Genomic DNA, 13,236 nt, shown 5'->3' with positions numbered 1-13,236 from the left:
CGATGGTATTCCTAGACATTGAAAAAGCCTTTGATAATGATAATTGGCAATTCTTTATTGAACAGATGAAAGAAATGGAATTTGGAATGAAATTTATAAAAGCTTTTGAAGCTATATATAAGAAACAGAAAGCAAGAATAATTATTAATGACAGAGCCGATATTGATAGAAAAAGGGACAAGACGAGGCTGTCCCCTCTGATGGAATAGCCGTCTGTAATTAGTGCTTCCAAGCAACCCGCCTAGCCCAACAACAAAAACACTGGAGCCAAGACGTTGTGATAAAGTGCAGATGGTGTATTTACAAGTCCATATATTACAGGTGCAAAAGGTGCTCAGCATACATACAGACAGAATGAGAGAGCAAAAACCAGAGTCCAGTCCTTAGGTCAATATCCAGAGGTATCCAAGTTCGTATAGAGCGACAAAGGTTTGCACCAGGCACCAAGCTGAGCAGATCAGCAAAGTACAGACCTTTGGCTGGACCTTTAATTGTCCACTAGCCTATAGGGTGAAGTGGAGTCAGCCAATCAGCACACGGCTGATGCAATCTTGCTGCAACACCAGCTTAATTGACCAGGTGTGAAGCTGTCAGAAAAACTGCTGACTCACCCTATGTTAAAGGGCACAACAGCCTCTACACATGTGCAAGTGAGTTTATATTCTGACACCCTTTCACCACTAATATTTATTTTGATGTAGGAAATATTGGCAAGAACTATAAGAAAAGACCCTATAATAAAAGGAGCATCTGTTAGGGGACATAAATACAAACTACATGCATTTGCAGATGACCTACTATTCATACTAGAGGAACCACTGGAATCAATAGAACAATTAATGAAACACATAAAGGAATATGGTTGGATGGCAGGAATGAAGATTAATTATCAAAAAACAAAAGTAATAACTAAAAATATGACTACACAGCAAAAGATGGAACTAATTAGACTGACAGGTTTCCAACTAGAAAAGAAAGTAAAATATCTTGGGATACATTTAACTTCTAAACGTAGCTCGCTAATGAAAGACAATTATATGAACCTCCTACAAGAAATTAAGGGAAATTTGGAGAGATGGAAAGGACTACAACTTTCACTGATGGGAAGGATTACAACCATTAAAATGAATATATTGCCATGTATAATATTTATTTATCAAACCATCCCTATTGGTATAAACAAATCATTTTTTGAGGAATTAAATAAAATTACATCTAAATTTATTTGGTAAGGAAAGAAACCAAGAATTAAATTGAAAACGCTTCAAGGTTCGAAAGAGAATGCGGGTCTTGCCTTACCAGACTGGAAAATTTATCACAAAGCGTGCTGCCTAGTTTGGATGAGCGAGTAGTGGATCCTGCTGGAAAATGTAAGACTTTTAGCTCTTGAAGGTCATGACCTACAGTTAGGATGGCATGTGTTTATATGGTACGGAAAAACGAGTGGACATAAATACTTTAAAAATCACTGGATAAGAAAATCTCTTATAACAACATGGGAAGGAACTGTTCCCCAAATATATTCTAAAATCTCACAATGGCTTTCCTCATTAGAAGCATTTACACAGCCAAGTGTATTTTCCCCAGATAAGATTATTAGATATAAAGCACTTTTGGATGATAAAGGAGTGTTAAAAACAAAAGAGGAATTACAGAGATAAGGTATTAACTTAGACTGGTGGTCAAGGGCACAGATTGAATCTAGATACAATAAAGATAAAAAATTGGAGGTTTTTACTTAGAACAAAAGGAGTTTGAAAAACTGTTATGAGACTCAGATGAAAAATTGATTAAGAAAAAGTACTTATACTTAATGCAAATGAAGGCGAATGTGGGAGAGGAAAAATGTAAAATTTAATGGGCACAGAATTTAGGATATAATATTGATTTGGTACAACGGAATAAGATATGGAAAGTAAATTTTTTAATAATAGAAGCCCAAACACTACATACACATAAATTAAGCAGGTCCAAAGTTGTATCAGCATGGTTAACAAACAGAGATGGTTAGCTGAACCTTAACATGCAAGAAAGCTTTCCTTAAAGGGTAGAAGTATTGCCCACATGAAAGCTGGGCAGGGGGGGGGAGCAAAGACTGACAACACACATGCAAGGTGTCAATAAGGCAAATGAAAAAAATTAGTAAAAAGTCCAGTAGCACCTTTAAGACTAACCAACTTTATTGAGGCATAAGCTTTCTAGAACCACAGCTCTCTTCGTTATGCAACTGACAAAAAGAGCTGTGGTTCTCGAAAGCTTATGTCTCAATAAAGTTAGTTAGTCTTAAAGGTGCTACTGGACTTTTTACTATTTTGCAACTACAGGCTAACATGGCTAACTCCTCTAGAAAAAAAATTAAGGAGCATACTGCTAAACACATTAAAACAAACCATTAAAATTTCTTTTAAAACATCAGAGCAGGACCAGCTAGGAAAGCAACTGGACCTTTACAAGACAAATGAGTGAAAGAAACACTAAAGAAAGATGGAGAGATTGTAGAATTTTTTTAAAAGAAATCTTTCCATTGGTCTTCATTGGGGAAGATCTTAGGCAGACACAAACAAATCATGCCTGAAAAGCATTTTTCAGGAAGAGCATCTGAAGAACTGGATCAAATAGTTGGAACTAGAGGGGATGTTCTAAGACTAGTTGACAAATTAAAGATTAACAAGTAATTTGATCTGGATTCATGTACCTGAGAGTTCCTCAAGAAGTCATATATGAAATTTCTGAACACCTAACACAACCTACTGCTGTTGGCTTAGTAAAACACCACACAATTTATTTTAAAGGGGAGTCTGGAAATTACAAGTCAGTTAGCCTAACTTGGGTTCTAGATTAAAGATATAAATAAGCAGAGTAGAGAAAACATGATTTGCTGAGGTAGAATCTGTAGGGCTTCTCTTGCAAACAAATCTCGTCTCATCAGTCTTTTAGAATTAATTATCAACAATCATGCAGACATATGATTATTTACTTCAAAACTTTGGCAAGACCCCAACCAAAGACCCATGAGTCATAAGATAAGAAGGGTACGCTCCTGGACTTGTGAGTGACTAAAGATTAGGATGTAAAGAATAGTAGTGGATATTTCTTTCAGTGGTATGAAGTGGTCTGGGACCAATGCTGTTAAATTACCTGGAGTCAGGTAAGCTTGCAGTATTAAAGAATTCACATTACATTAAGTCAATGCATGTTTGTTTTTCCATAATTATATACGCACATCTCTAAATTTCCAGCCAAAACCACAAATAAGTGGGTATTAGATCAAATCAAGCCTGAATTCTCCCTAGAAGCTGGAATGACAAAACTGAGGCTATCATACTTTGGTCACATGATTCTTTGGAAAAGTCAAAATTCTAGGAAAAGTGGACGGCAGTGGGAAAAGAGGAGGGCCTAAAATGAGATTGCTTGACTCAGTAAAGGAAGCCACATCCTCCAGTTTACAGGATCTGAGTGAGTCTGTTAATGATATTAACAACAACAACAACAACATTCGATTTATATACCACCCTTCAGGACAACTTAATGGCACACTCAGAATGGTTTACAAAGTGTGTTATTATTATCCTCATGACAATCACCCTGTGAGATGGGTGGGGCTGAGAGAGCTCCTAGAAGCTGTGACTGACCCAAGGTCACCCAGCTGGCTTCAAGCGGAGGAGTGGGGAATCAAACCTGGTTCTCCAGATTAGAGTCCTGCCACTCTTAAGTACTACATAAAACTGGCTTTCATTCATAGGGTCACCATAGGTTGGAGGCCACTTGATGGCACATAACACACACTTAGACCTCAGTCTCCTCTGTGGGGGGACTTGTGTGTTCTGCTCATGTGGCAGTTGCTGAGATTGCTATCTGTTACAGAAGGTTTAGTCAAACTTCCCAGGACTGCTAAATTCATTAAATTTTCCCCACCCATTTAGAAGAGGCCATACTACATCTTTTCTTTTTCCTGTCTGTAGCATCAAGAAGACAAAACTCAGATGATGGTGAGTAAGACAGAAAAGCTGGTGGTAAATAAACCCATCTCCTCCCTTGAAACCACAGGAACCAGGCTTGTACTCTTCTTACCAAAAGCCCTCCCACAATGGAGACTAAGACCACAACAAGCAATATTTTCCCCTATTAACTTGATTGTACTAAATAAAATCATTTTACCACTTTGAAACCAAGATGCGGGAAAGAAAATGGCTTGGGGATTTTCCACAGTTCATTTTCATTATATAAAATTTAACCATTCTAGAATGATATTATCCAAATTCTATTCAAATGGATAATTTACCCTCCAATATCACACTTGGGTGGGGAAATCAATTTTCTCAGCTGCAGTCGATATTAGCTGTGCATAGCACAGATTGGCTGTTGTGACAATACATCATAAACATCATCCCCCAAACAAATACGGTGGGTGGGACATGATTGTTTAAACACATGCTGTGCTTGGTTTGTTTGTTTTTAAGGTGAACAGCCTTTATGAAACATAAGGGGGGAAAGACAGACGAAGAACTGAACCAGGAAGCTTGACTCTTCTCCAGGGAGAAAATTCACTGCAACTCCTGTTACAATGTTATATTCATACATACCACAATAATCTCTTTTGTATCTAGCACCACTAACAGTCAGGTCTGTAGCTAAAACATCACTAGAACAAGAAGGGGTATGAATACAAGTAGGTATTAATTTTTTCTCCAACAAGTTGGCAGCTGACCTATGGTGACTCTGTAGGGTTTTCAAAGCAAGAGACTAACAGAGACGGTTTGCCATCGCCTGCCTCTGTGTAGCGGCCCAGCTGGCCCTGGCCATCCTTGGTGGTCTCTCGGCTAAATACTAACCAACACCAACCCTGCTTAGCTTCTGAGATCTGATGAGATCAGGCTACCTGGATGATCCAGGGCGGGGCAGGGGTATTAATAGTTCCTTCAAACAATCCTGTCTCTGAACATATGCTTCCTAAGCTTTCTGGGTGTCAGAGGCCAATTGCACATTCCTGTGCAACTTTGGGCACCACCACTGACCTTCTAGCAACAACAAATAAGTGAAAACAATAACATACTATGAGGCTTGCCTGCTGCTGCTAAGTTGGCTTGTAATAAAGTCTTAAAAAATCATTTTGAAGAAAATTACCAGAGTCTGCCTCCGACTCTCATCCCTGCTTCCATCTTTGATTTACTCCTTCCCTTCCTGTCTGTCTTACCCCACTTTCCTTGCCCCATTGTTTCCCCCATTTCCCACACACACACATCATCAACAGCCTGGTCCAAGCCCTTACAGCTCTGGGAGCACCATTGAGGCTCAGCTCACTTTTAGCTGTCAGTATCATGGGAAGAGACCGCCGCATATCGCTCCTGCAATGGCTGGGTCAAGATGGAAACTGCTCGCTAACCACAAGCCCCACTGGATGGGCAGTGGACTTGCCCACTTTCCTAAAATGCGGGTCAAGTGCCATATTGGGCAACAGTGCTCAAGAAGGAGCAACAGATAATATGTCAAAGAGCCACACGGGTTTCTGAGCTATTAAGTATCACCCTTGTAGATAGGGTTGCCTGTTGTCTGCTGGCCATCCCTGAGTAGTTCTTTGGAGTGAGGCAGGGTGACAACATGACATGCAGTGGTGTGACATCACTTCTAGTTATGTATGCAGAAGGGGTGGCAGTGCATTGTGGTGGTGCTCTAGGAACTTCCAAAATTTCTTTGAGATTTGAGGTATTCCTAGAGCATTACTGCAATGCCGTGATGTCACTTCCAGGTACATAACCAGAAGTGGATGTCATGGCATTGCCACAATGCCACTTTTAAATTTTTGCTCCCACTTCTCCACCAAGCAACAATGAGAGCCCAGCCACAGGAGGTCTCACTATACTTGGAGACCTAATTGCCCTAGTGTAGACAGTTGTAGAGGACCCTTTCTAGAGAACATCACTATCTTATTACCCATCCATAAGCAGCTCAGCTTTTTAAAAAGTGCAGAATCTGCTATTTGTAGAACCTTATTGGTTTCTTATGTTACCTGAAACCTTGTTGGACTAAATGCTGCAATACCACCATCTGCTCAGCTGCAGTGGTGGTGCTGAAGTGCTGCAGAGATTGGGTCAGCTGTTTCCTCTGCTTCCAAGCTGCTGTGATGGCACAAGGAATAAGGATTCCTGTTACCAGAATCCTGAGGTTGAAACCTCTGAGGCCCCACATTCTGGAAGTTCAGCAGAGTGCTTCAGGCTTCCCTATACTAGGGGCCAGTTGTAATATTTCTGATACTTCCAGGGCTTCGAAGAAGCCCAGGGACTAGGGTTGTAATTCCCCCAGTGGGGTCTGGGTATCCCCTTTCCCAGCTTCCTCCACCCACCACCATTCACCTGACTGGTGGGGGAAAGGGTGCAGGAATAAACCTTGCAGGGCACACTCCCCAGACAGTGGAATGATATCACTCCCAGAAGTGACATCATTGCACAGCCCTAGGAGTAGTTCCAAGCTTTCCGCTGGCTGATTTGGCCCATTTGGGGGTGCAAATCAGCCTGGCCACAAAGCCTGGGAGGACTTCTGGGGCCTGCACAATAGGGGTGCCAGACCCCCGGTGGGGGCAGGGGATCCCCCGCCCTCACCCTCGCCCTCGCCCTCACCCTCGCCCTCGCCCCCACACCCCGCCCCCACTTATCTGGCCAGCGGGGGGTGCGCACACCTTCTGTGCATGCTCCCCTGCAGAGCTGAGCACTCCTGCATATCACGCCCATTTTGGGACACTGTGGCGTGCAGGAGCACTCCCACACTCCACAGCGGCTCAACATGGGCCCAATCTGGGCCAAAACAGGCCCGTTTTGAGGTGCTGTGGAGCCCGATCCGTGGGCATGTTTTGGGCCACTGTGGAGTACAGGAGCATTCCTGTGCTCCACAACAGCCCCCAACATGAGCCCCTGTGGAGCGTGGGCACTCGGGGGGGCTGCTGTGTGATGATGTCACCTCCCAGAAGTGACATCGTTGCACATTGTGGGAGTGCACGCGCAGCCCCCACAGAAGAAAGGTAGGAGCCAGCCCCCAATCTCCCGCTGGGAGATTGAGGGGGCCTGGCAACCCTACTGCGCAATGACATCACTCCCAGAAGTGATGTCATCGCTCCATCCATAAGGTAAGTGCCGGGTCCCCCCCCCCCGCTCCTGCTGGGAGGGTAAATAAACCTGCCAACCCTACCAGAGGCTGAATGTTGATTTGAGACCCCCCCCTCTTTCTCATTATGCACTGTATCAATTATTCTGATAGGAAAATAGATATTATGGAATCTTTTTTTAAACCTATATTTGGCATCAGAATTTAACACAGCAATTTTATATCTCAAAAATTGGTAAAATACAATTAGATTCATCAGCAAACAGAGCAGTGCTCCTGGTTTCTGCTTATTGGTTTTTCTGACCACATGTTAGTGGGATTCTGGCGTGTGTGTGGGGTGGGGTGGGGGGCAACACTGCCTCATCAGGTACTTCTTGCTGTTTGTGAGGCTCCTCTCTCACTTACTCCCCAGCTTGGCCCCTGCCATTCTGCTGACTGTGTCAATGAGTGTCCTCACGCCTCAGACCAGCCAGGGGAGGGACTTGCACTACCTCGTTCCTTCTCCTGACTGAGGAACACAGCTTCTAGAGCTGTCCCCGCCAAAACAGCCATCAGCAGCTCTCATAGGAACTCACTTAATACAGGAGTTTCCTTGTCCTTTATGCCTCTTTCCAATCCTGCCCTGGCCTCTCTGAATGGCTCTCTCTTCAGCCTATCAGCTGCAAGGGCTGTTTCAGCCTTTTAGCCCTCCTGGCTCCTCCCCTTCCAGCTCATTCAGGGCTGGTTTGCTTGCCCACTCCCTGGTCAGACCTGCTAAAGCCCCACCCTGGCTTGCATGCTCTAGTCCAGGGGCCTTCCTCCATGCTCAAACTGTTGGAGGCTTCCTGCTGGCCAGGCTGTTTCTGGACTGGGCCTGCTGCTTTCCTTGGGAGGATGTAAGATGGTCCTGGGTCCAGTGTTGCCAGGTCCCCCGGGGCCCAAACCAGAAGATGCAGGGGCATGGGGGGAACTTACTGAAATCAGCCAATTTTAAGCAAAAATACCCCTTGTGGAGGGTCCTTCCTTCCTTGTCACGCCGGGAATGATGTCATTCCTGGGACAACAAGGAAGGGAAGGCCCTTGTGTGGAGGGCAGGGGCCTTCCCTTCATTGTCATGCTGGGAATGACATTCTATTCTGTACTCCTTCACCCCCCCCAGCCAGATAAGAGGGGGCGGGGGCTGGGAGCGGGGGATCTCCTACCCTGACTGGGGGACCTATAAGCTCTACCTGGTTACCAAAGCTGCTGCAGGCGAGAAGGGCCTGCTTTCTCTAAACCCAGGCTGCTGGAGGCCTCCTGCCAATTAGGATGATCCTGGGCCATGCCTAAGATTGCCAGGTCTTTCTGGCAACTAGCAGGAGGGTGGGGTGATCAATATATACCCAAATATAGCAGTGGGGCTGGGCTGCCTGCCAGAGCTGGATGATCATAATGGAGGGGGGTATTAAAACCAAGAAAGCCCATTGAGAACAATGGAATAGTCTTGACTGCCCATTGGATAGGAGCCATGAATGCCCATTGACTTGTATTGGCTCCACTGAAATACATTACAGCACTGAAAAGTTGCAATGAAAATGGAGTTAGAGAATCTTGCTCCAGGACTGGAATGACAGCACCCAGAATGGAATGATGGTTCCTAAATTGTTCTGGGTCTTGAATGATGGCTGCCAGAGTGGAATGATGGTTCCTGGGACCAGAAAAATTGCTCTGGGCCTGGAACGATTGTCCTTACAGTGGAATGACAGGCCCTAGGACTAGATTCACTGCTCTGGGATGAGAATGACAGGTGCCAGAGTTGGCAGGCCTCAGAGTGGAATGATGGTCCCCAGCATCAGAAAAATTTCTTTTGAGAGTGGAATGACATCCCCTACAGTGGAATGATGGTCCCTGAGACCACATAAATTGCTCTGGGACCAGAATGATGGTCCCTGCAACCAGATACACTGCTCTGGCACTGGAAGGACTGCCTAGGTTTGCCAGGCTCCCTTACCCTCCCTGTGGGAGGGTACACAATTTTGGCCCCTGTGAAGCACAGGAGCATGCCTACTGCTGAGTGCAATGACATCACTTGAGATAGTGATGTTGTCACACCTGGTTGGAGTGCACCTGCTGCAAACTGGCCCTGGTGGTTTTTTGCTTCCCGGGCCTTTACCCCGGGCCTTTCCCCTCCACCAGCCAGGTGTCTGGCAGAGGGGGGCCAAGACTGGGAGAGGGGGATCCCCCACCCCTACTGGGGGGCAGCCCTAGGATTGCCTCCACATTGGGATGATGGCTGTTGAGGCCAGATACATTGCTCTGGGACTGGGATCAGTATTCTGTGTCTGGAATCACAGTCACCACAGCAGAATGAAGTACCTTGCATTTCAATTAATTTTTCTGAAGATTGTGCAATGATTCACAAATCTACTCTGTCTTTTTAGTTTGCCTGCTTCTTTGCTGTGCTTTAGGGTCATGAAGTTGGTATCAGTGGCCTCATTCTTTGGTGTAGAGAAGTATAATATTTTTCTCCTCTTCCACACTTTTCTTCCCTAAAGCACCCCAGTGTCCAGGCCTGCTTCCTTCATATGCTCCTTATTCCTGTTATGTATCACACCAGGCCTGAGCTCCCTGGGTACTTTTGCCCACTGTGTTGACCACTAACCCACCCTACCCACCCCACAGTCTCTTTGCAGAAAATCCTGTCTCATACTATAGGCAGTGTATACTTTCATACATGAGGATTTTAATATATAAATATACTGAATGCTTCAGAAAGAGAGAACACAGACTCCAGGCGATCCATTACAAGATGCATAGCCAACACATTCCACTCCCAAAGGAAAAGGCATTATAAAAGAAGATGAGCACCAGGAGGATCCTTGAAATACAGCAACCACAGAAATGAGCAGAGAATCTCAGAGAATCACCGAAGCATGGAGCATGACTCTGTGAGAAAGCCATAGAAGATGCCGCTGCAAATTTCATCTGCTAAAGACAATTGAATGAAAAGATTTTATTCTGTACAACATACATAAAAATGGTGGCTCTCAGCAAACCTAATTTTTAAAATCCATTTCTGGCTTGCACAATGGCTTTCAACAAGAACATTTCCATTCAACACTGATTTATACATCAGTGGACATCATTGGGAACTGGGTATAATATTATTCATGACAAGAGAAATTATTGTTCTAGATTTGGCAAAAAGTCTGCAGCATGTTATCAAATAGTAGATGCTCCTTTTAAGACAGAAGAGTGGAAGATAATGTTATGTGCAGACACAGTGCAACAAAACAATCCTTATGACTGTGGCATGTGCATGATGTTAAATGTCTATAGTGTGATTTTGGGATAACAGTGTGGTACCATACACAGTAAGCATGCTAGAAACTGGAGAGGAATAAATGTTAATCTGTTGACAGGTATTGCAAATGAGGGAGGAACACGGAACAAAAACAGTTTCCTAGTTCCTTCCAGAAACTACACCATCAATGGATAACATGCACAGAAGGATCATGCCTGGGCAATTTCACATTAGTAGACTGCATGGTGTTCTGTTGCAGTTGTAGCTGCAGAATATGGTATTATGCACCTTGCCTACCACCAGCCACCACAAAACTGCCAATGTATTTCTTTTGCAAATAGTGTGTGCATTAGAGATAATATTAAATCAGTTTTGTTCAGCAGTTAATATGATGTAGGTTAATTTTCATTTATGAATCCTTCCTGTAATTGCTGTACTTAGGGTTGCCAGGTCCCCTTTACCTCCCGAGCAGGAGTTGGACGACCTGGCAATTACCTTGTTACCTCCTGGTAGGCATGGTGACATCACTTCCAGAAATGACATCATGACTCCCAGCAGAATCCATATTCTGCCATGGACGCTTGCTTAGTGACTTTGAGCCAATCACACATTCTCAGCCTAACCTATCTCACAGGTTTGTTGTGAGGATAAAATAGAGGAGATAAGAATGCTGTAAGCCACTTTGGGTCCCCATTGTGAAAAAGGTGGGGTATATGTTAAATAAATAAATAAATACTTCTCATCACTGTGCCACTTTCAAAGGGGTCTGAGTACAGCCATGGATAAATTTAGCAAGGTATAGAAACTGCAGCCCATCAGCCTCTCTCTCTTTCACACACACGCACACACAGAGAGAGAAAACAAAGTACTTCTGCTACATAGAATGCTATCAAGGTTAGAAACAGTCTCATGTAACATTGTGAATAAAAACAGAAAATGGCTTCAGGATCCTTCTTCCTGAGGAAAAAGGAAGGGTGGATATTGAGGTCCAATCCTGGCAGTTTATAGGCTGCTTCATGGGCACCTTTTAATCTCTGCATCTGGCACAGAAAAGTTGGTGGTTTCTGGGGCCCACATTTCCTAACATGTGCTGCTTGCCATGTTGTATCAGCTCAGATCTCTGTTCTGCCTGTCCTTTCAGTTTTTTCAGGCTTTTGAATGTGGACTGCAGCTCTGGGGCCAACAGCAAAGTGAAAAGTTTGACTAGAGGGCTGATTGGACTAGGCTGCTTTACAGCAAAGGATCTCAATACCAGTGCTCATCCCTGAATGTAACTTGGAGACTAAAAAAACAGAAAGGAAAGCTCACTCTTGTTCTTGGCCCCCAGCCAAAGGAGAAATGATGGATGGATAGGATGGGTAGAGTAACTAGAGAATCTTTGCATACTTCTCTAAAATCACAGCACTGACAACCAATACACACTGTGGAGCTGCTGTATAATTCAGGACACATTGGGACACACCACAATAAGTAAAAAAAACCCACAGCCCCTCTTGGGCAATTGCAAAGCACTTCCCCACATTTTTCTGAGCCTTTTAAGCCCATCTTTCCCTCTCTTTTCCCCTTCCCCCAATTCATGAGCACATCCCCTATCCATAGCCCAGTGGCACCCTTTGACCCAGCCCTTGAACCTCCAGCTATCCCTTTAACACCCCCCCCATCATTAGCAGCAGCAGCAGCTGATTGTGTTTGATTTTGAAAAGCTTCAGCTGCTGATTTATCTTAAAGACATGGAAGCCACCCAGCAAGTCTAGTGGCAGAAGAGTTCAGGAAAGTAGACAAGGCCAATGACACCTCTAAAATAATATTTGTATGGCTGGTGCACGTGGTTATGAAAAATAATTTTATTTGTGAAAGCACTTTTGTACATTAAAGTTATCAGGTGTACAAGTGTGAATTTAATTTTCCATAACCAGAGAGGAAGAGCAACCAGAATTTTAAAAATGCCGGCAAAATTGTATAGAATTGAAATTCCCACCACATATTTATCAGTCCAGGGTATCTGAATAACTGGGCCCAAGGTTCCAATCCATCAAGTACCATTTTTAACTCTTCTTTATTTATTTAACTTACACATTGCCTCGCCACTATATTTAGTGCTAGAGGACATTTTTCTAGATGCAATGCTAAACAAAGCTACTATATGTATTTTAGATTACAGCCTGAATCTTAATGGAGTTTAATGGAACATGGTATGTTGGTGAGAGTATTAGTTTAGGATCTGGGAGATTTGGGTTTTTTTACCACAGACACCTACCTGCTGGTTGACCTTGGCCAATCACTCTCTCCTCCTAACCTACCTCACATGGTTGTTGTGAGGACAAAATGGGGCAAATGATATTTCTACCATATTGGGTCTCTATAGGGAGAAAAACAGCATGTGAATATATAACTAAATCTCATAGCAACCCTGTGAAGCAAGCCACTATTAGACCAAATTTTCAAATGGAAAACTGATGCTCTGGAAGAGGAATTTCCTCTGAGTTCTGTTCGTGAATCTTTGATGGGACTTGAACCCAGATTTCCTTTTGGCCAGGCCAGCTCTATTGTCCCTCGACAATGTGCCTTCTGTGTGCTATAATGACAGGAACAGTTCTCGATATAGCCGAAAAATTCCTACAGGTTTGGGATCGGAAACGACACTGCGTGGTTTCAGCCCATCCCATCTACAGAGCCGGAGAAAGGAGGGTCACCAAAAGCCATCTTTAAACTTTTCTCCCATCTGAAGCTTCAGGTTTCAGCGAGACAGCAGGCAAGCGGACTAAGACTTAAAGCGGCGAAAGAACTGCAGAGGAGGGAGCGCGCAGGAACTGGCGCCCATCCAAGGGTAATTTCCCGTAAACCACATGTTCGGAAAGAGCCCTTTATAAGGCCGAGAC

The sequence above is a fragment of the Eublepharis macularius genome, chromosome 5 (assembly GCF_028583425.1).
Source record: "Eublepharis macularius isolate TG4126 chromosome 5, MPM_Emac_v1.0, whole genome shotgun sequence".
NCBI lineage: Eukaryota > Metazoa > Chordata > Lepidosauria > Squamata > Eublepharidae > Eublepharis > Eublepharis macularius.
Note: the sequence above shows the minus strand (reverse complement) of the source record.